We start from the raw sequence: 24,259 nt of genomic DNA, 5'->3' as shown, positions 1-24,259 counted from the left end.
GTGACAGACTGTGTTGCAGTCTGTACTAGCAGACTCACACAAGAATCAGGTCTGGGATCATCACAGATGAAGTTTCTTTGGAGATCCCTCCAATGAAACTGCTGATCTTAGAACCCCAAGCATCAAGAGACTGTCAGCCAGTGGACTCTGAATAGGTTTCATTGCGATTGGAACTGTGAGATTGGTAGCAATCCAGAACTGATGAACTATCAAAACTGCTTGAGCTGGACCCTCAGAGCACGCCTCCTTTTGGAGATCTGGGATGGGTGGGAGGTTGGGTGGGGCTTTTCCCTTTGTTACTCCCCTAACCCCAGATTCAAGGAAAAATGATAGTATTAGTGTGGAAACAATGGTATTACCCACTTTCACCCTGTAGCGCTTGACCCTTTGTACCCTAATCAAATAAGTAAGATTATTAGAAATTAATTTTAAAAAATAGATAAGTAAAAAAAAGTAAATATGATCTTGCCAAAAGTAGAGCTCAACAAATATGAGGTGACCAGACCTCTTTTTTTCGCAAATTTCTTGGGGCATAGAACTTGCTTTGCTAACACCAATGTTGCAAGCAAACCAGGATGTCTGGTTACCCCAGTCAAAACCTCAACTTTGTTGCAGGCATTGTAGTGCAGTGTGTTAAACTACTACTTGTGAGACAGGTATTCCATTTCAGAGTCCTAATTAGTCTGCTACTGATTCAGATTCCTGCTGATGCTTCTGTGATGGCACCAGATGATACCCTGGCTAAGGTCCCTGACATCCACAAGGGAGAGAATGAAGTTCCTGCCTACTGTTTTCAGCTTGGCCCAGTTCAGATTGTTGAAGGTAATTAGGGCATAAACAGTAAATGGGAGCTTTCTTTTTCCTTTCTTTTCTTATCTGCTTCTTTGTTGTCTTCCAAAGGAAGGAAGAGAAGGAGGGAGGGAGGGAGGGAGAGAGGGAGGGAAGAAGGGAGGGGGGAGGGAGGGGGGACGGAAGGAGAGAGGGAGGGAGGGAGGAAGGGAGGAGGGAAGGAGAGAGGGAGGGAGGAAGGAAGGAAGGAAGGAAACAAAAAAGAAAAGAAGAAAGAAGGAAATTTGTGAGCATGCATTAATATAATAGGATACAATATCCAAATGGCACTAATTTTTATGGTTTTCTTCCAGTTTCACTGCTAGAATATGTTAAAAATTCAGGTATCATTACTCACGTTTTACAAATTATGAAACTACACAAGGGAGTTTTAAAAGCAGAATAAGACCTAGGCATGACCAGCAGAGGCAGTAACAACACTTTGCTTTCATCTCCCGGGCCCTTGAGAATCCACACTGCAGAACAGTGGTTCTGAAGAGTCAGCCCTCCTTTCACTTGGCTGCATCCTGTAAAGTATAACCACTTGCAAACTCACCTCTTCTTTGTGGCCTGCTGGCTTTCCAACTCATTTAGGAGCTATCTCTTCACTTCTCATCTGCTGCTTACATTTACTAAAAAAAATCATTAATGCCAGGCAATGAGGTAGAGATCTAACTTAAGAGAAAAAAAAAATAATGAACTAGCAGGGGGATGGAATTACTTCAGAGACGATGCCGTCTGCTCCCCCTAATGCACAGTACAATGTTTTCATTTCAATTAAGTGTGATGGTCAGGATAGGGGCAAATGCTCTCTCACATTCTGCCTAACACTCCAATACATGAAGGAAAATACTTCTCTTTTAGAGTCAATAAAGCTCATAATATCAAAAGCCAAAGAGTACAATTCCAATCTTTACCCCTGCCTTTACTTTCACATTTCATGACTGTAAGATAACACAGCTGGAACAATGTGCTGGTGATTTTTAAAGAACATGGTTTACAATCATGAAGAAAATGAAAAGTCTATTCTCATGATCTTGAATTTCTTCAAGATGGGATCGCTTTGTAACTGATGAGTAACTTTCTTGCATTTACATTTTTGAAGTGAAACTAAACATTCAGAAGAAATTTAGGTAATGCAAAGGAAATTCAGTTGACATAACTGTGTTACTGTATTTCTTTCTATACTTGGAGAAACCTAAATGTTTTACTTTGAAATTTAACTCATCCACTTGAATATTACTTTTCTACCACCTCCGTAGTTCTGCGGTTAGAACAATAAATACATTGGAGGAAAAAAAAGTCTCTTCTCACAGAGCTTCCAAGCTATTGTGCTGGCATAAATAAGTAATGAGTTCCAAAGAAAAAGAAACCCATTTGGACTGCTACTTGAGGCACCACTTCCCTGAGATGCTGAAACTTGAGCAAATCTGAATGAGATGGCAGAGTGGAACCATGTGAACACCTGCCCAAGGCACAGGGCCCAAGAAACACAAGGACCCAGAGGTGGGAATGAACTGTAAGTGCAGGGGAAATACAGGCAGCACTCAAGAGCAAGAATGCTACACAAAGAAACATCACAAGTCACATTGTAAGTGGGGTTTGGGAGGTAGGTCAACTAGATGCACGCACTCCCATGTCCATTTTCCAACCAAAAATAACATGCTCTTGATTGTGCTACCTATACTATTTTGTACAAGTTTAACTACAGATGCAGTCCATGCTAGGTGGCCTATGGTTTCTTAAATTAACATTTCACTAATTTTTTTTTTTTTTAAAGATTTATTTTTTATTATTTTTTCATTGGAAAGGCGGATATACAGAGAGGAGAGACAGAGAGGAAGATCTTCCGTCCGATGATTCACTCCCCAAGTGAGCGCAACGGGCCGATACTATGCCGATCCGAAGCCAGGAGCCTCCTCCGGGTCTCCCACGCGGGTGCAGGGTCCCAAAGCCCTGGGCCGTCCTCGACTGCCTTCCCAGGCCACAGGCAGGGAGCTGGAAGGGAAGCGGGGCTGCCGGGATTAGAACCAGCGCCCACATGGGATCCCGGGCGTGCTAGGCGAGGACTTAACCACTTGCGCCACCGCTCCGGGCCCCCATTTCACTAATTTTTTTACCCTTGTATATATTTTCATGCTATTTGTATAGAGCCCGACTCCAACAGTGTGATGTGAGAAAGAATTATTCATGTGGTTTTCTCTTCTTCCTGAAATGTTTCATATTGTTTACTATGGAGTACTCTTTACAATGATTACCACATGCCACTTGAATGTGTTGATGTGTCACTCACTACTCTTCTGTTTTAGATTCTTTTGAATGCTATTCACTTTTGGCAGTAATGGCTCTCAGGGGAGTTGAGTTTTAGTCAAGATAGCTTAGGCCTAATATGACACAAACTATCTTCATCTGCACTCACAACTGAACAATTTTTCTGAGTTAATTAGTCATTGATTGCTAAACAACAACAGTATCATGCACTTAGCAATTTAATGACAGACCATTTCTGGGGATCATGGGTCTACAGTCAAAACTGTAATCAAAGGGGGTCAGAAGCATCTGAGGCTCAGCTATGGGATAATTAGCCCGTGGGTTCAAACAGCTTCTCAGGAGAATTTCAGTCTTCAAACATGCAGAATTGAACCCCTTCAGATTCTTGCTGGTAGCGCTCAGAGCCCATCTTCAACTCTAACAGATTCCTTGTGTTTGGTGCTTTCCCAACACAGCTACTGCTGGGTTTCTCAAAATCAACAAAGGAGAAGCAGACTCCAACAGGATGATTACACTAGCTGTATATAGTATTATCAGGCAGTTGTCTGTATCCTATCACCTTAACTGTACTCTAGTCATCAGAAGCAAATCACAAGTCCCAAAGGGGAGGAATAGGAGAAAGTTAGGAACATCAGTAATCAGAGCTTATTATAGCCATTCTATCCATTATAACTGGGCATAGAATTCTACATGAAAAATAATTATTTTTTCATAACCTTATACACATCAACCCATTCTATTTTAATATTCAACATTGTTGCGATTTTGTTTTTCATTCTTATATATAGATACTATTTCTTTTTCAAAAATATTTGTTTATTTTTACCTGAAAGGCACATTTTTACAAAGAAAGAGCTATACAAACAGTATTCCATCTCAAATGGCCACAAAGGTCAGACCTGAGCTGGTCTGAAGCTAGGATCCAGGAACTTCTTTTAGGTTTCCCACGTAAGGAAGCTATCCTCCACTTTTTTCCCAGACTGTAAGAATGGAGCTGGATTAGAAGTGGAGCACCCAAGATTGGAACTGGCACCCAAATGGGGTGAGGATGAAAAATTAGCCTGAAGTGCCACCATACCAGACCTTATGTGAACTATTTCTTATCCACCTTACCCAAATTGAAAGTCTCCCTTTTTTGTCCTTAATATTCTGAGCACCTATGTTTCTGGATATAGATTTTGGTTTATTTATCTTATTCCTTGTGGAAGACATTTGGCTTGTTAATTTAATCCTTGTGTCCTTATGAAGATGATCTTGTTTTGGTTTTTTTTTTTCATCATTTATACAATCCTTTATTATTCCTTAGCTTCCATTTTTGTTTTGTGTCTGAAATTTTTTCTATTAACAGCATTTTTGCTGGACATTTTCTACACCATATATTGTTTCTGGTAATTATTTGCTCAATAATTTTATATTGTTTTTAGTTTCTTCGTTTTATATTGGAGCTATTCCTCAATATGACTCTTGGCTCTGTTCAGCTCTACTTACTATATCTGTAAGTGACATACTAAAAATATGAGTGGTAGTTCTATATGAATGGACAGAAAATATTGGCTTTAAAAATTGGGGTAAAATCATTATTAGGTAGCTTGATTATACCTGGTAACACTTAGCCCAGAAACTCAGTGTACTTGAGATGGGGATCAGAATTGACCGCTTTGTGAACAAACTGTAAGCAGATCCATCTACCCTGACGAGGGCCCGTGCATTTCTGAGGAACTTGAGTGCTGTGCTTTGCTTTACGCACCTTGCTTCTGATTCTCATCAGCCTCTGACAGTAACTCTTCTCAGCTTCTGCTAAGGAAACCTTCTATACATTTTGACTTCCAAAATTGTGTTCCCTATCTTGCGTAATGGGTCTTCTCTATGTATTTTTCGCTTTAGAGTTGGTGTCTTGTTTTGTTCTAATCCCTTATTGTCATTTTACAAATAAATGCACATGTTCAATTGCCACATTTATGCACCAATCATCGCTGACAACAATCAAATAATTCAGTGATCTTGACGGTAGTGAGATTCGCGCTACCTGACAGATGTTATCAGAGAAAAAGGACATTTCTCAGGAAATTAATATAAGGAAATCATCTGGGAAATTGTAGTGCAGAACTTTAATAGTCAATTGGAATTCTCACTATGATACTGATAAACAATTATATACCCTGAGTGTATAAATGAATACTTTCATTTTCCTGAAAACACTAGTGTATTTAGTATTTACTAAAAACTATCAGCAATGTCTTGTCACTTGCATCTGAATGATGCTCTGTCTACTATAGCACTCCAAGGTCTGAATGCTTGATAAACCCATACACGTTGCAGCCATGTATGTCCTCCAGTGTCTTATTGTCTTAAGATTTCTTACTTAAAACTTTATGGTATATCCCTACTTGCAAAATTGCCCAAGTTTGTCATAGGACCTTAAACTTTATTGCCAAGTGTCAAAAACAGACCATTCCAAATGAGCAATAATTTGAGTTTAAAGTATGCACAAAATATCTAAATTACAGCTGGAGTAGCATACAAAATAATCTCCTCTGAATTTGCCCACATTCTAATACATGAATGAAAACCAAAAAGGAAAAAGTGCATATTATGAAAAAGCTACACATGAATTTCAAGCATGTCCTTATCAAAATAAATTTTTGCTTTAATTTTGCTTTCTGACATTTTAAAAAGTTTTCAGATATGTGATGTGACAAAAGAGAATTAAGGTTACAGATGTAATAAATTGTACATATGCTAGAAAAATAGATTTTAAATAATATATACATGGACCAAATATAAGCACAAGCATCTTTACAAGGAACAGGCAGAAAAGGCCCAACAAGATGGATGTTGTTGTGATAAAAATTTGTCTGGTCTTTGCTAGTTTTGAGAATGAGTGGGTGCCATCACCAAGGACTAGCTTCTGAAAGCTATGTAGGCCTGAAAATGGATTCAACACAGGAGCACAGACCTGCTAACCCTCGGACTTTGGCCCAGTGAGATCCATCGCAGACTTTTGGTGACCAAACTGGTAAGATAACTAATCTTGAATGTTCTAAAACAATAAAATTATGGCAATGTGGTATAGTAACAATAGAAAACTAACAAACCTGGTCAGAGAATTGGATATTTCAATGGGAATCACATAAGGGCAGGTGCCAAAATTCTCAAGCCATCTTCAATGCATTTATAGGCACTTTGGCAAAATGCCAAATCAATCAGAGCTGGAGTGGAAGTAGAACTTAAACTGATGCTCTGATATTGCAGCAATGACTTAAGCTACTGTGCAATAAAGACAGTCCAGATTGATAACTTCAATGTCTTATATTTACACAGAGAAGACCATTTTGTTGGCTGAAGGGAAAATCCTAAATTAGGATGCTCCAACTTGACATAAATCTTTAAACAGATCTCCCTCACAGGCCATTGGTGAACCAGTTGATGGTTTTTTGAAATGCTTGCTTGGGCCTGGCGTGATAGCATTGTGTTTAAAGTCCTCATCTTGCACACGTCGACATCCCATATGGGCACCAGTTCTAATCCCAGCAGCCCCACTTCCCATCCAGCTCCCTGCCTGTGGCCTGGGAAAACAGTCAAGGACAGTCCAAGGCCTTGGGACCCTGCACCTGTGTGGAAGATCCAGAGGAGCTCCTGGCCCCTGGCTTCGGGTTGGCTCAGTATCAGCCATTGTGGTCACTTGGGGAGTGAGCCATCGGACAGAAGATCTTCTTTTCTATCTCTCCTCCTCTCTGTATATCTGCCTTTCCAATAAAAATAAAATAAATCTTTTAAAAATAGCTTCCTCAATTAGCTCAATTATCTAGGACTATCATATCAAAATCGCATCATTGGAGGTACAGTAAAAACCTATGAAAAATGACAATAAGGCATCAATATTGGCCATGATTTTTCCATAATATCTCACATAGGTACTCAATCTTTCAGAGACAAGAGCCCTGTGAAATATGTCCACATCCAAATGCAAGGGAAACTAGGAGAAGGAAAATTTTCATTACCCCAAAAACCAGAAAAAAATTTTATGAACTAGAAATTTCTGTAATTCACTAAAAATTGGCAGTGACTCCTCATGTTACTTTACTTCTTACAAACTGAGTATGATACTTGTAATAATAAGAGTTACCGCAATAGTAATTCTAACTTCAAAGATGTATAAATATATCTGTATAAATATATATGTATGTATAAATATATCCACCAGGATGTATAAATGTATCTGACACTACATTAGTTGCATTAATAAAACATTTATTATTTGTCAGTTGTAAGACAAGGTGAATTTACTAATATGATTAGAAGATAGCTGAATTTAATATATATATAAATAACAGAATTCTATTGTCTATGCATGCCAATGTTTTGGCTATATAGTCAGATTTTGTTTCTTCTCTATCACTAATAAAGTGTTTAACAAATTAGAAGTTATGTGTTGGTTCATTTTTTTTTTTTTTGGTGAGTAAATAAGTCACTTAGATATATACCACTATCTAAGCTATTTACCAAAACATGCAGAGTCGGCCTAAAAAAACTTCAAAAGCATGTATTGGAACAATACCAGGTTTCATTATATTGCTTCTGAATTGAGTCATGGAAAATATATGCTTCACATAGATTCTCATTTCAACATAAAGTTTTTAGAAAGCACAAAATCTCTAAGTTAAAAGCACACTCCAATTATTTCCATTTAAAATAATCTTGTGGAGTAGTCTTTGAATTTAAATCTTCCAAGGATATAAAAATAATTCTTGGGCAGTTCTATGAGAAACAGTCTCCTTCAGTTGAGCCAAACAAACTGCAACACGGTTATGTCTATTAATTAGATCAAGTTTTACTTGTTCACATAACTGTGGCTCCTAAAATACCATACTTTCAAATGTTCAAAGATAGCTTTGAAACAAATCTGCTACTATCTACTTAAATGTTTCTAATTTCTTCCAGGTTTCTCACGTTAGAAAGCTTCCTGCTTTTTACTTTAAATTATATAAAGTGATTTTGTGTATTTCATATGCACAGGTTTAACAGCATAATGATAATTCTCACCTTAACCTCCCTCCTGTCCATGTTCTCACTCACCTCCTCCTTCCTTCCTTTTTCTCTAGTTTTTACAATTACAAACTTTCAATTTACTTTATAATCACAAGTTTAGCCCTCCATCAAATAAATAATTCAACAAATAGTAAGTAGAAAAACTTACTACTTACTAGAAGAGAGAACAGATCAAGGCTGTAAATACTAACCGAATCTCCAAGTGTCTAGTCTGCTTATATATTACATTTTTTATACTCCACATATTAATTAACACAAATCAAGGAAAGCATACGGCATTTGTCTTTTGAGGTTGGCTAATTTCACTAAGTATGAGGCTTCCAATTGTTTGCCTCTTGCTAACCTGGTGTTTTCGTTAAACTTACTCATGTTGGAAGATCCTTAACACCCGTTTTTCAGCACTAGCACAGAGTAGTGTGGAATATGTCACATTCTCTTATGCTCCAGATACCGCTGAGCGACTTCACATCAACATTCTATTTAATCAGATGTATGAAATGATGGTGCCAAGTGCTCTGTGACTTCCGCTTTGTGATTGCACCTGGGATCACTACTAGAACAACCCTGTAGAAAGAAGGTAAAACTGGCAATAAATCTGTAATTCGAGAATTGTATGTCTGTTACTAACGCTCAATGTAACATGTTTCTGGAAAAAAGCTAGAAAGATTAGATAAGTACATGTATATTAACAAATTGGGAGAAATGCACATATACTTATTTCTTGCAAATTAAGATTTGCTGTATATTAAACGTATTGTGAAAATCCTGCTAACAGTTAAAACTCATTTGACAATGAAATGCTTTGGGGTGTTTAACATCAGTTAGTATCTCAGACAACTCTGCCCAACGCTGGTACACTCACAATTTGCATAATATAGGCAGAATGAGTAGCTCTGCTAAACTTCCCACCCACCTACTTATCAACTCTATTTATTGCAGATTATATCACATAGGCAGCATGTGTTTATAGATGGCTGAAAATAGTATAAAGCAAATTTCCTTATTTGTTGTCAGAACATTTTGTTCAGCACAGCTCAGAAACAGTACCAAGCTTTTTCTATGTCTTACCTAGTAATTCCTTCACCATATTTTCTGACTTTGTGCATTTTTTTTCAAAAATACCAAACGATATTTTACTGTACAGGGCTATTTAGAAGACTATGTGAAAATTGTGATTTTCACAAACTCATTTAAAAAGGTTTTCTAAATATTTTGATATAAAAGGTAACAAACAATGGTAATAAAAAACCATCATTAGTGACAAATATGAATGCATTTTGATGCAAACATCCTTGATTTGCTTAAAAAATGAAATATGTCACAAATAGAAAGGAAATGCTAATTTACAAAATCCTGGAGGATCGAATATAAATACTTTTGAAAGTCCGTGTCCTAACTCCCCAAATTTGAAAGTTTATTATATTCCCTTTGCATTCTTTTCCCATGTAGAAACCATGTGTATCCTTACCTTTCATATCCGGAGAGCCACCATCGATCCATGCACACAATATTCTTGTTTATTTGTGATACTGAACAGGTTCAGATGAAAAATACTGCACCCTTTATTCTGAGAACGGCTGATCTTTGATCTTTACCCCAAAGAGAGTCCTTCAGCACATTCCTCTGAAGGCATGTCCATGACCTGCTGAGCAGCCATATTATTTATATTTTAAAATGCTTTGTTAAACCCCTTCATTTTTAATAAAATGTAAGTGTTTCCACTTTGGATCACTGAAGGGCCAAGAGTTCTTTCCAAATTCTTCCTGTTCTCACATCTGATTTCACATAAAAGTAACACAAGTTAAGTGGATGACAGCAGTAAACTTTCATGTAACTCAGAGGAATGATGCCCCAGGCAAATTGAACTTAGAGGCCAGTGCTGGACATATGGTGTTTGCTAATCAAGACCACTGGGGTCAAAGCATCAGGCAGTGACTCTGGTGGATAGAACATATCGCTCTTGAGGTAGGGGCCTCGTTTGCCTTGCCGCTGTGTTTTTTTCACCCAAGCTCTAGTCTTGAACAGAACAAGCACTAGACAAATGTTTATGGAATTGAATTCCTGTGTCATAAACTTAATTACAGTGCTGAATGACAGAAACGTGCCACAAATATGACTGACAAATGTCAGTGATGTTATGAGTTGGAAATTAAGAGCCATAGGATCTCTTTTGCAAAATAATATATAGTCACATCATCGTGCTAAAATTAGACTTATAACTTTTCAATATTTGAAATGGGTTTAGAGAGTTCTAAAAATGATTCACACATAGTTTACATCTACTCAATACAAGAACCCCGAAAGGTAAGTAGGAGTATTCTCATTACCAGAAGGAGATGGTGACCACTGGGCTGCCTTGCCTTTGGAGACACCCCTGGACTCAAGCACCAGGACTTAGTAAAGCCTTAAAAATTTCCCAAGATGAAAATATTTCCAGAGCTCTTTTGCTATATTGTTTGTCTGTAGTGTATCATGACATTTCCCTCACCAGAAATTTGAGTTATTTCCAACATAGCAGCATTTTATAAACTGTATGCCAAATTTGTCTACCTGTCTATACAAGCGGATGAATGAAAAAAATTGGAACAGGTCATTCCGAGTTACTGCCGCGGAGCTATGTTCAGGTCAGGTATTTTATGAAGGTACTCAGATGATTTACTTAACAAAATGAGCTATTTCACTTCATCTACCAACTCCATTTAATGCTGATTCTATAAGGAAAAAACCAAGTTATTTCTGTGTAACCATATATGTGTCTTGTTCTAAAAGTAATCACCATATTTACATATTCATTAAATAGCCACATTACATGAAATAGGAACAATAATTAATCACATAGTATTAACTTTATGGATGATCAATTGTGTATAAACAAAAATAAATTAACACAGTATCTATAAGAAAAATCTGAAGCAAAAAATGTTTAAATAAAACACAAGCATATATCCTTAAAACGTTTAAGTAGGCACATTGAGTAATGTCAATAAAATGTTTCAAACATGTACATTAAAGCAAACATTCTAATTTTAACAGTTCAAAATGGGAAAAAAATCTAAAAATATGATCAACAAAAATAAAACATAAACAAAAGTTAAAATACTGTAGAATATAAAACAAAAATTATAAATCCAAGAATATTTTTGTACAATGTAGGTGAAAAGTTTAAAGTTGAACTAAATTTGAGGAAAACTGTAAATTACTAACAATTCAGGAAGCAGGAGAAATTCTGAAAAGACAAAATTTTAACTTAATATGAGTGATTGCAAAAAATTATTTTACTAGCAATTACCTTCACACTTTTAAGTAATAACTAATTTCATCGCCACATGAAGTTTGGGAGAGCATATTGGAAAAAAATGGGAAACTACCAAAATTATTTTATGAAGCCAGCACAGTGCTACAACCAAACTTAGCAAAATTATCACAAATATTTTATATGAAAATAGATCTGAAATTTTCAGTATGGTAGCAATAAACTTTAACCAATATTGATGGACCATTGAACTCTGCAAAAGAAAAATGAAACTCTTTATCTTACTACTATAATCATTTAACAATAGGAAAATCTATTCCAATGGCATTTAGAATTCATCAGCCAATTACAAAAAAAATCATCTCAATAGATGAGGACAGAGCTACAGCTAATTTGCAAAACTTATGTACCAATTAAAATAATAAGGTGTTTTAAAAAACTGTAGAAATAAGAATAACTCCTTTTAATTATTTTCTAATTCAGCACAGATTCACAATAAAAATCTAACAACGCAGAAATCTGCACGCTGAAAGTGCCAAGTGGGGCAGGTATTGCTGCATAACACGGAAAGCAGTCTCCTGCAATGTCAGCTTCTCAGAGGAGTGCCAATTTGTGTTCATCTCCAGTCAAGTTCCCTGCTAATGGCCTGGGAAAAGAATTGGAAATTGAGCCAAGTGTTTGGGCATCTGCCACTTATGTGGGTGACAAGGATGAATGTTCGGCTTTGGCCAGACCCAACTGTGGCTGTTGCAGCCATATAGAACGTGAACAATCAGCTGCAAAATCCTTATCTCCCTACTTCCCTCTGCAACTGACTTTTAAATAAATCACCGTTTTCTTAAAAAAGGGGGAAAGACACCATCTCCTACTCATACCCGCCTCCTGTTCATCACCAGCAGCACACTGCTGATGAAACAAACATGCCAACAAGCAGCTTACCTACAAGTGTATATAATTTGACTCTGGCAAATAAAATGTTGTACTTTCACAGTTAACAACAGAGAGAGTGATATCAAATTATAGACTGAACACATTAAAAGGAGATGTAAGAATGGCCCAAAGCCTTGGGCCCGGCGCGGTGGCGCAAGTGGTTAAGGTCCTCACCTAGCACGCCCGGGATCCCATATGGGCGCCGGTTCTAATCCCGGCAGCCCCGCTTCCCTTCCAGCTCCCTGCCTGTGGCCTGGGAAAGCAGTCGAGGACGGCCCAAAGCTTTGGGACCCTGCACCCGCGTGGGAGACCCGGAAGAGGCTCCTGGCTTCGGACCGGCATAGTATCGGCCCGTCGCGCTCACTTGGGGAGTGAATCATCGGACGGAAGATCTTCCTCTCTGTCTCTCCTCTCTGTATATCCGCCTTTCCAATGAAAAAATAATAAAAATAAATCTTTAAAAAAAAAAAAAGAATGGCCCAAAGCCTTGAAATCCTGCACTACAGGGTGTTCCTGGCTCCTTGCTTTGGATCAGCTCAGTTCGAGTGGTTGTGGCACCTTAGGGAGTGAACCAGTAAATGGAAGATCTTTCTGTCTCTCCTCTCTGTAAATCTGACTTTCAATATAAATAAACAAATACACAGATCCAAAATATATAGCATTTCTGCACATTAGTTAAGATAACAGAAACTGACAATTTTAAGAATAAATATACTCTTGGTACTAAATGTTTATAATTATTAAGTTGCATTTGAAGTTTTCAACCCCTACATATAATGTATATGAATATCTTCTTTCATGCCCGAAATTCATCAGTATTGATTAGTTTCAGCTTTAGGAAACAGAAATCATGGTACTTCAGAATATAGGTATAGAGAGACTTCTTGAATTCAAATTTAACCTCCACTATTCATAACCTGTGTGACCTTGAAGAAGTTACTTGATCCTCTGCATCAGTTCCTCACCTGCTTCAATGAATAAGAGGTTCAAGTTTAAGCTTTAAACTTGATTAGTGTGGGGGAAAGCCTCATATATATTTACATATGGGATATATATATATACACATACACATATACATAAATATATATTCTCAAGTCAGCAAAAAATTTAAATTTGTTCTTTAAGTTTTGAGCAATGCACAAAACTTAAATACAGACAGATGGCTGGCATCAATTTTAAAATGCCACTTGAGGTACATACATCACACACAAGATTGTCAGGCTCAGTTTTGTTTCATTGTAGCTTCCTGATAATTTTTCAGTTGGGTAGAAACAGGTGGATGGTTCTAGTACTTGCATCCCTGCCATCCATGGGGTGGTGGGGGCCTGGACTGGGCTCTCAGATCCTGGCTTTGTCCTGGCCCAATCCCAGCTGCTGCAGGAATTTGGGTAGTGAATCAGCAACGGAAAATTTTGTGTTCTATGCATATCAGGTAAAAGCCAGAATAAGTGAATAAAATTGCTTTAAAACTCATGAAACAAAAAATGAAGAAAGATTAAAGGGCCTCAGTGGGATCACCTACCACATCTGAGCAGATTGCTCCCTTCCATGGCTCCAGGTCAGCCAGCTATCTGCTCAACACACTGTGAACTCCAGAATGAGGCTGCATTTGCTCTGAGGAAGAATCACTTTGTTCGAACTTTCATAAAGGCTCCAAGCCACCTGCTCATGTTGAGACATGTGCTTAAATAAAGTATGCTTTCATTCTATTTTTGCACAACAGTGCCTAGCACAACAGTAGCTGGCACAAGCAGGCTAGCATAGTAATAGAACATTCTTTTCAGATAATGCGAGAAGTCACCTAGGAAATGCAAGAACATTAACTGAAAACATTATCATCATTAATGAAATAATTTAAAGATGGTTGCATATATATTGTACTGCTGTTTAGCTTTATGGATATATAGATAATATAATCAGCAGAAAGTTCGAATACATGATTTTTAGAATTTATTTATAATAGCAACTCAAGCACAAAACTCCCTGAAATATATTTGCTGAAAAGCATGAGGGACTTAAGTAAATTAAACTTTATGGCAACACTGAAGAATATGAAAAAAAAACTCATTAGATAAAAATTAACAGCCTTCCTAAAAATCTGGAAAAAAACCAAAACCTTAATGGGAAAAAGTGGATTCTCACTCCTAGAAGCAAGGAACACAATGGGCAGTTTTGAAAGGCACAGGCAAGATGCTGCTTTGCAGACAATTCTTCCCTCCACTCTGTTCACTCCCAGCATCTCCCATCACACATTGTTACAAATGGAACTGGGGAGGGAGCAAGACTTTCAGGTTAGGGCAGGGCAAGAAGGAGGAAAATGTCGATGAAGATAATGGTTTCTGAACAGGTTTCTTGAACTCAATTTGAACTCTTACATTTAGAGAAATTAGAGCCCAAACTATTTTTCCCGACCAAGTCAGCGAAACGTTGAACGACAGATGATGGACAGAAACTGACCTCTGAGTCTAGGGCACAGCAAAGCTGCTGGTAGGTCAAGGAGGCCAGGTGCAGCACACACAGGCAGTGAGAAAACACTTCTCGTTGTCCTTTCATGAATGACTGCTGGCACCAGCCATTGGTAGATTGGAGATGCAGAGAGAGGATGCAGAGATGTTAACTGCAACAAGGGAATTCATCTTGTCATGGAGAATAAAAAGGCAGAGGAAGGAGACTTTACTGCAAGACTTCACAGACAACGTACTATTATTTTGGTATGGGTGAAATATGATCTTTCAGAGATTTCAGAGATTTTTAGAGCCATGCTGCCCAGGGTGCTAATGTTGAGATAGTGCAACCTTTGGGAGGTAATGTACAATGCTGTGAGTGTGTCTGCAGAAAGGATGGCAAGTGTTTCTTAGGGGAACCGCAGTTATGAAAACATGATTACTACACAAATCTGAGCCCAGTTCCGTCTAGTCTCAGCTACCTGCCTGGATTTGAAGCCTTTTCTTCCATCTGCCATGGCACCTGTTCCATAGCCTGTAACATGATGTCTGGACTTTCAGCCTCCAAAACTGGGAGCTAAATTATACCTCTTCTCCTCAGAAGTAACCTGCTTCAAGTATTTCTTTAAAACAATGGAAAAACAAGCAAACCCAGCACTGTGATCAAAGGAAACAAGTGGAAAAAAGGAATCACTTACTTTTGAGTTGCACAACTTTTTGGCAGTCCAGGGAGCAATGGCTATCTCACGCAGTCAGAAATTTAACATCATCTCTGATATCTTCCTGCTAGATATAAGTAACATCCCCAGCTCAGTAATGGCAAGCAAACACACCTGGGAAAAGAGAAAGCAGAACAAACCTGGCTAAAAACAAGTGACTTAGACTAATCAGGTAGTGTTAAAATCAAGGCAGAAGCGGAGAGTTTGGAATGTGCACTTTTTGAACAATTCGCACAAATAAGTGAGGGGGGTAGCTTTGATGAATACTAACTTTATGTGTGCACACTTGTGCAATTCAATCCTGTATTCATCCTCCTACAATGTTAACCGTGTTGCTTATTGGATTAAAAGAAATTCTCACATTTCTTTACTTGTAATGCAATTCTGTTTTTTACTTCAAAAGTGAGCATTCACACATATACTTAATTCCACTATTTTCTTGAGTGTTTCTCATGTGTTAGGTAGATGAAAGAGGGCAAAAATTGAGGGTTGGGAATTCCAAGTAGTTTGTGTACTAGCAGGCACACCTCAACAGGTAAATACAATAAATAATTAATGACGTATGTTAGGAAAAATTAAGTTCATTAGAAAACGGAATAGAATGGTGATGTCCTCAAATGAAACAGTTCTTAAAAATACAGCATACAGGGTTTAAGTGGAATCATTTCCCCATAAGCACTGTGTCATCTCTTTTGCAATCTTAAGGGCCACTGACCTTTCATACAAAATGACCTCTATGTGGATTAAGGCAGCTGCAGTTCTTTGAAACCCCGAAAGGCCTCATGAATGGCATGGAGTCGCTCAGTCTATGATTGTAATCGGCCTCAAACAGCTTTATCAATAGCCCTTCCAGCCATTAGAATAGACACTGACATCTATTTTCTGAAGCTCTTACAGTTCTCATGGCCATTTCATTACCTAAGGCACAGATTTTCATGGCACTCCTGCCATGATAGCTGGAACAGAACTGCGTAATGCCCTACAGGAAGGCTAACGTGTGGCTTCTGATCCTGGTCAGAATGGTTAACAACCCTGTGAGTTGTGGATGCCAGCTGGTCCCAACTTAACTTGCTGTGAAGAGGGGCTATTAAATGACTCATTGAAACCTCAGCCAAGCACCAAATAAATGCAGAATGTATTCAAACAGTCTGCAAAAGAGGAGTGGATGACATGCCTATTTCTATCTCCATGATTAGGTAAATCAGCTATTGAATAAATTAGTTGTAATGTGGGTTCAGGAGGCAAAATCAATAGAACATGGGTCTTTTTTTGCACTGATTATGAGAGAAATAGCTGAGAGAATTTATGTAAAGCAAAGCTTATTATATGAAACTAGATATTCTTTTTCATGATGGAGAAAAATACAGTTTTGTGGGTACTTTTGGTTAAACAGATTGCGTCATAATCACACCTTTTTCAAGCACTGGCCAAAAAACAAAACCAAAAAGAATCCATTTTCCCAAAGAACATGCAACTATAAATATTTTGTGTTTGTGTGTGTTCAAATAAGGGAATTTAACTGAATCTAAATTACTAGGAATTTAAGCTGGTTTGTTGTGTGAATAGGAATGAAGTATTGAAAGGTATAATCATGGAGTCTCTCAACTGTGCTCACAGGCAGTAGAACCTGTTACATTGCCTAATGCATGTTCTTTCTCTTACTTTTCTTATTATTTTCCATGATACAGTTTTTCAAATGTACGTATTCCTCCCTCCACGCCCCCATTATCGCTCCCCATCCTCCCTGCCCCACACTGATTTCCCCCATATCATTACAACAGTATAGTCCTTCAGCAACTGTCACAAATCCAACATTCTGCTATTTAAGTGTATCATGGCACTGTAGGTATTGGCAATAGTGGAAAATCTAATATCATATCCTCAAGATATATTTAAGAGTTTCATTGGCAGTCCTCCTTTTATTCGAGAATGAAGATTTTCAACCATTTTCTATTGGTGCCAAATGGGCAACTAACTCTTAGAATCATTGTTGTCCTTGCTAACCTTTTTTTTTTTTTCTCAAGTGGTTTCAAGTACATTTGTAAATCCTTAGTGAGGCCAAGTCCAGGCTGTCAATGTTTGAAACTTTTGCAGTGGAGAACAAGGTCTTCCAAAGCATGAAGATGTCTTCTTTTTGGTAAACTCTATTTTGAAAAAACCCACTGACTCCACTTTGAAGACTTTGCATCAGTCTCTGGAGGCAAACAGGGCAGCACTCCAGAATTTTCTTGGCGGTCAGCACAAAAGAGGCTGCACATCAGTAACAAGGAAAAACGACCAACTTCAGCAAAAACAAAGACCTGTCCCGATTTTAAACAAGAGAAAAGAAAAAGGGACATACGATCACCTTAGTCGATTGCCAAGTATACAAAGTAGCTCCAAAAAGAGTGCAGTGTTTGATTGTAAATGAGAAACTATGATTACAGCTAAGAAATCTGGAGAGATAAATTCCATACAGCCAGCGAGTGCTAATTGCAGATGGGCAGTGGAGTATAGATGGGCCCTTATGTAAAGACAGCCTGGAGTCACAGCCAATGCACAGTCCTGTCAGCAGCCTTCTCAGACCACACCGACTTTGTGTGAGCTCTGTAAGACAAGATACCAGAGTACTGAAAGCCGGGGCTTCCCAGGAGCATGAAAGTGAGACGGGAGCCTTTTATGACAGTCAGATGTCTCTGAGCTTGTATATTCAGTTTGATTTTCCTCTAATGGTTCATGTTGACTCTAAAGGAAGACCAAAGACTATTCCCCAGGTAGCACAAGTGGTACCTGTCACAATGGGATCAGAAACCTGTTTAGGGAGTAGAAATAGGGAAGGGCTGGTCCTTCAGTTTGCTTTGTAGATGTGGTAAATCCATTGTTTAGGATGGAATCAATTATGCAAAAACTCAAATACACTACTCAGCCTAAAAACTAGGTTAAAAAATGTCACTCTGGGTTTCACATTTCTGTTGCATATTCACTGTGTTGCATATTCACATTTCTGTGCATGTCACTGTGTTTGCTCTGAAGGAGGTGGGCAGGGGCAGAAAAGCAGAGGCTTCTGGGAAGATGCCTATTGGTTCTATCATACTGAACATGTTGCCAAGCACGTTGGGAGGAATGCCAGTATCATTTCTCAACCTTAAATAAAACGAGGTTTCTGTCCCCATCTTGTGAAGCTCAAATATTCAATGTAAATTTGCGTCCTACTTTTCTGTTCACAAAAAAAAACAAAAACAAAACAAAAAAACAAGATCCATTCCTTTGGTTATCAAAGCTCCTCCTTGGCATGGTGTCAGTGTGTGAGTGTGGGTAAGTGTGTGAGTGTGTGTATGTGTGTGTGTGTGTGTGTGTGTATTGCTACATAGAAAACTCTGCCATGAGTCTTTTTTTACACACAAGATAAAATATGGAATACTATTATTCTGTGTAATGTATAATTGGTGTTAAGTCATTTTAAGTTGTGTTCTAAGTGAAGCCCAAACTTCTTAGAGTTCATCATGGCTAAGTGTACTCATAATATCATGTATCTATAATGTTAAATGGAAACTTGACAATCTAGGAGCACCTAAAATATCTAAAATATTGTATCATGGCTCATAAGTAAAAACGGAGTCACCAAACCTTTAGAAATGGGCCAGCCAGAGTAATCTTAGAAATAGCTGAATTACTTATGGAAATTGCTGATATTAAGAATGAGTATAATCAATTGAAGGTGCCACACTTCGTCCATAGGCAAAACTGTGGGAAACCTCAATAGTTAATCTACTGTCACTTGCACCCTCAGGAAGTTTATTTGGTATACAGGTCAAAGCCAGGTAAGGGACTATCAAATATACTTCCATCGCTCACAGAATGATAATATTTCTTATTGATATTGATATTGGATTATTTGATTATTGATAACTAAAGGTGATAAGCAAAAGGAAAAGAGACTAAAAGTTAGCAAGCACAGGCCATTTATTATGTGTGAATAATCACAAAGCTCAAATCACCTAAGATAAAGTATGCTTGCATTCGTGACTATTTTAATCCAACAAATACTGGTTTTGAGTACAATTTTCATTTCTATTTAAGGCAGCTTGTATTCAAATCAATAGTGACAAACTGAAGAGACTACACTGGGACGTCTTTGAAAACCACCGTCCTTTCTTTGGCTGCTGGATCTTACAAAGAGGTGTAGTAGACCCTTCCTTGAAGCCAGGGACACGTCCATCAGGATACACCTGCTTTAGCTTTTAGGTTTTAAATTGGGTTCCTGGTGTAGGGTCAGCATTATCTCCAGCAGTTACTAGAAGAGAACTATATGATTGAAATATATAATTTGACTTTCCATTGAGATAATTTGGGACAATGTCCTGAAAGTAATCAGAACTGCAAGAGGGCTTAAACATTTTAACTCTTTTCTAACTACTATAACTTCTCTGTCTACCTCCCATGGTGAAATTGACCTAGAAATTCAGAAATGCCGTAACATTAATTTTAGACATTTAATGTAGCCTCTATTCCAATTAGATTATCATGACCTACAATTGCCAATAATCTCTCTCTTTTATCCATATCATGTCCTTAAAATGCTTAATCCTGTTTATTAATGTTAGATCACGGCACAACTGATCTCCTAAAAGATTTTCAGCATAGGTTATTCATCCAATGGAAAAAATGTTAGGTCATGAATCTACAGCAGAAACACTTTAATAAATCCAAAAGAATATTCTCCCTTCTTTATTCCTTCCTCCTATCTTTCTATTTTTTATCTCTCCTTGCCCCTCCTCCCCAACACACACAATTCCCATATGTGCTTCTACTCACCTTTATCTATAAAACTGATGATATATAATTCTGTGTCAACAAATTCTATTGTAGGGAAACTACCACATGCCTTTATTAAGTGATTTGAGTATTAAAGGTGGAAGGGAGATATCACTTCTTCTAAGGGCTTTCTGAAAATGACGTGTGAATTTAGATAATGGCATGAGGAAACTGAAGACCCAGGATTTGCAATGAGGTTGAGATGATTTTTTTGTTGTTGGTGTTGTTAAAACTGTTTTCATTTTACAACAAATTCCTTATTGGATTCTATGGAGTGACCTGCAATTTCACTTCCTGGATGTGAACAACACTTTTAAATTAGCTTACAAAACATGCACCACAAAGCACTCTATATTATATAAGCAAATTTGAGCTATAACAAAGGCTTCATTATGTAGCCCGATTTTAAAGGATTTTTAGCTCCAGGGGACATTAGAGAGTTTGAGTACTTTTAAGCTATGTGGCATCACTGTCCTCAAATTTAATTTTCTGAGAACCATGGACCTGAAAAGAATTCACTATTTTCTAATTAGAGTTGGACTCTATTCCTTTGTAGTAGGCATTCATATTTAATCATATGAATAGTGGATAAATACACCATTTCAAAGCACTTCAGAATGAATCATCTGCCTCTTGCTCACTCTCCCAGGATCTTACCCTATCCTAGCACGTTAGCCTCATTACCTGAACCCAGTATCATTTGTGAAATACACAAGTCCCTTTCAGCTTTAAATCACTGTAATATTTTCCACATTAGAAACCATACAAGCAAGCTTTTGCTCGCATTTTAGAAAACTCCAGAGCAGTAGTACAAAACAGACAGACAAGATGAAAACCTGAAAACTTTCTCTCAGTACATATCTCCCCAAGGGAGTCCACTCCCACTTCTCCAGGACTTAGTCTAGTCTCCTTGTAAATTGTTCACCCATCGAGACTTCCAACCGTCCCCTTGGGTTTTCACACGGGCTCTGTTATGTCGTTTAACCCACTCTATTCTTCAAAAACTTCCCCTGACATTCAGCCCAAATGTTCTTTAGTCTCCCTCACAATTAATACTCCCCAGGACTGACCTTCATGAAAGTACAATAAAACACCCCTTTCTCTCCTGAGTGCTAGCACTCTTTACACCCTGGGGTACCTCCCCTAACTCTTAGATGTCAGTGAAAATATTAAAGTGCACTCCGGATACACAATTCATTGCAGCTCAGCTCTTTGATAATAACACTTCTTAACCTTCAGAAACCAATTCGATCATTGATCCATTTGTTCAACAAATATAATTTGAGTGCACCTACTGTGTACTCAGTATTGCACGAAGCCTTGAGCCTGAGGGACCAAGGCCCATCATCCATCCTCATTTACACATTCAAATTCCTCTGCCAATGTGAGCCATGGCACTTCTAAGAATAGACTCAGCAGAACAGCTCTTTCCTGTATTTGAAATTTGATAACACCTTCCTGAAGCAAGTATTAAATAAGATTTAGGCAACTTTAACTTATTTCATGCCAGGTGGAGGCATTTGAATATCATACCCTAGGAGCCTTTGTTCCCCTAACAAAAACAGCATGCTTATGATTTGGTGTATGTTTTGTTACAAAGAAATAGAAAAAGGAATTCTTTTTAATTCATCCTGCTATGTTTATAATAACAAATGTAAAGGTCTTTAGAATATACTTTACACAGAATTTCTCAAAATGAAAAAGCTCCACCCCTTACACACATGACTCAAAGAGAACACAGAACAGACATTCTTAAAAATGTATTATTTTTGGGCCCAGCACGATAGCCTAGCTGCTGAAAGCCTCACCTTCATGCGCTGGATCCCACATGGGCACTGGTTCTAATCCCGGCAGCCGCATTCCCACCCAGCTTCCTGCATATCCAAAGTCTTGGGACCCTGAACCCACGTGAGACCAGGAAGAAGCTCCTGGCTTCGGATAGGTGCAGCTCCGTCCATTGTGACCACATGAGGAGTGAATCATCGCTCGGAAAATCTTCCTCTGTCCCTCCTCCTCTCTGTATATCTGACTTTACAATAAAAATAAGCCTTTAAAAAAAGCATATTAGTTTCTCTGTTCTTCCACTTCTCACATTTAATTATCTGTAGACTTACCTTAAAAAGACTTTGAGGGGCCCGGCGGCGGCGGCGTGGCCTAGCGGCTAAAGTCCTCACCTTGAACACACCAGGATCCCATATGGGCGCCGGTTCTAATCCCGGCAGCTCCACTTCCCATCCAGCTCCCTGCTTGTGGCCTGGGAAAGCAGTTGAGAACAGTCCAAAGCTTTGGGACCCTGCACCCGTGTGGGAGACCTGGAAGAAGTTCCTGGATCCTGGCTTCAGATCGGCGCAATACTGGCCGTTGTACTCACTTGGGGAGTGAATCATCGGATGGAAGATCTTCCTCACTGTCTCTCCTCCTCTCTGTATATCTGACTTTCCAATAAATAAATAAATCTTGAAAAAAAATTTTTTTACATAAAAAAAAGATTTTGAGAACACAAATCTGTGTATGAGAATTCTCTGTATCTTTTCCCAAGCTTAAACTCTTGAGGAAGTTTTTGCTCTTGATCCCAAAATGTTTTATTTTCAAACACGCTAACACATACTATTTTCAAACATAGCTTATTTTTCTTTTCTACAATTTTTTAAATTTCTTGTCTTGTGGTTGTAATATGATATATATCTCATAAAATCCATCTTTGAAAACCTGATGTGATGACTCAATCAGCTAAGATGATATGGGACCCCTGCATCGTGTGTCACCGTGTCTTTGTCTCATGCCCCAGCTCTGCTCCCGGTTCCAGCTTCCTGCAAATGAACACCTGGGAAACAGCAGGTGAGAGCTCAAATGCTTGGATCTCCATCATCCGTGTGGGAGATCTAGAGTAAGTTTATGGTTCCTGGATTCAGCCTGGCCCAGATCCAGATGTTGCAAATATTTAGAAAGTCAATCAGTAAATGGAAGCTTACTTGCATTTTTCTCTCTGACTCACCAATAAAACTTTAAAAACTTTAAAAATTATGATCTTAATCATTTAAATGTGCAATTCAGTGGCATGCACTTTGTTGTGCAACCATCGCCACTAGTCGTCTTAAGAAATGTTCCATGTTCCCAAATTAAAACTTTTCACCCATAAAAAATAACTCTTCATTACTCTTTCCCTCAAGTCCTAGGAATTACAATTGTATATTCTGTTTTAATGAATCTGACAACTCTAGATATACATGCAAATAAAACCACGCAGTATCTTTCCATTTCTGACTGCCTCATTTCACTTAGCCCAATGTCTTCCGAATTACTCACACCATAGTATCCATTATGATTTACTTCTTTTTAATGTTAATTAGTCACTCTATATATATATGTACACACATATATGCATATATATACATATACATATGCAAACACAAGTTTTTAATATATTCATTCTTGGGTTCTCTGTAACTTCTGACAACTGTAGATCATGCTGCTATGAATATGGCTGTTCAGACACCTACCCTGTTTGAGTTCCTGCTTCGGATTCATCTGGGATTACAGAACAGAAATTTCCAGATCATCTTGTAATTCTACTTTCAAGCTTTTAAGGAATCACCATCCTGAAAACTCCAAGGATGTAGAATCTTCAACATGCTCTGTGATTTCTAGGAGACAGGGCTATTGGAGGAAATGTTCTCTAACTTCTTTTAACTATGAAGCTTTTTAAAATTGCAACTAAAATTATATGAAGAGATGAATATGAGAAAGGTAGAAGTGCAGGAACCCGTGACACTCTTTGCCTCCCAGAAAGCCCGTCAGAATTTTCAAATATTTCTCACATAGACATCTTCTGCACTGTGTAAAACACACATGCACCCCAAGATGAAGCTCATGTACTGCTTGACCGTATGCAGTGTTAGGATAAATTGTTTTTTTTTTTTAATTTGGATATATGACACATAAGATTCTTAAGACACATAAGTGGAAAAGAG

This window comes from Ochotona curzoniae, unplaced genomic scaffold (assembly GCF_017591425.1).
Source record: "Ochotona curzoniae isolate NIBS_2020 unplaced genomic scaffold, NIBS_Ocur_1.0 contig_3819, whole genome shotgun sequence".
Lineage (NCBI taxonomy): Eukaryota > Metazoa > Chordata > Mammalia > Lagomorpha > Ochotonidae > Ochotona > Ochotona curzoniae.
The sequence above is the reverse complement of the archived record's forward strand: the minus strand, read 5'-3'. Positions refer to the sequence as shown.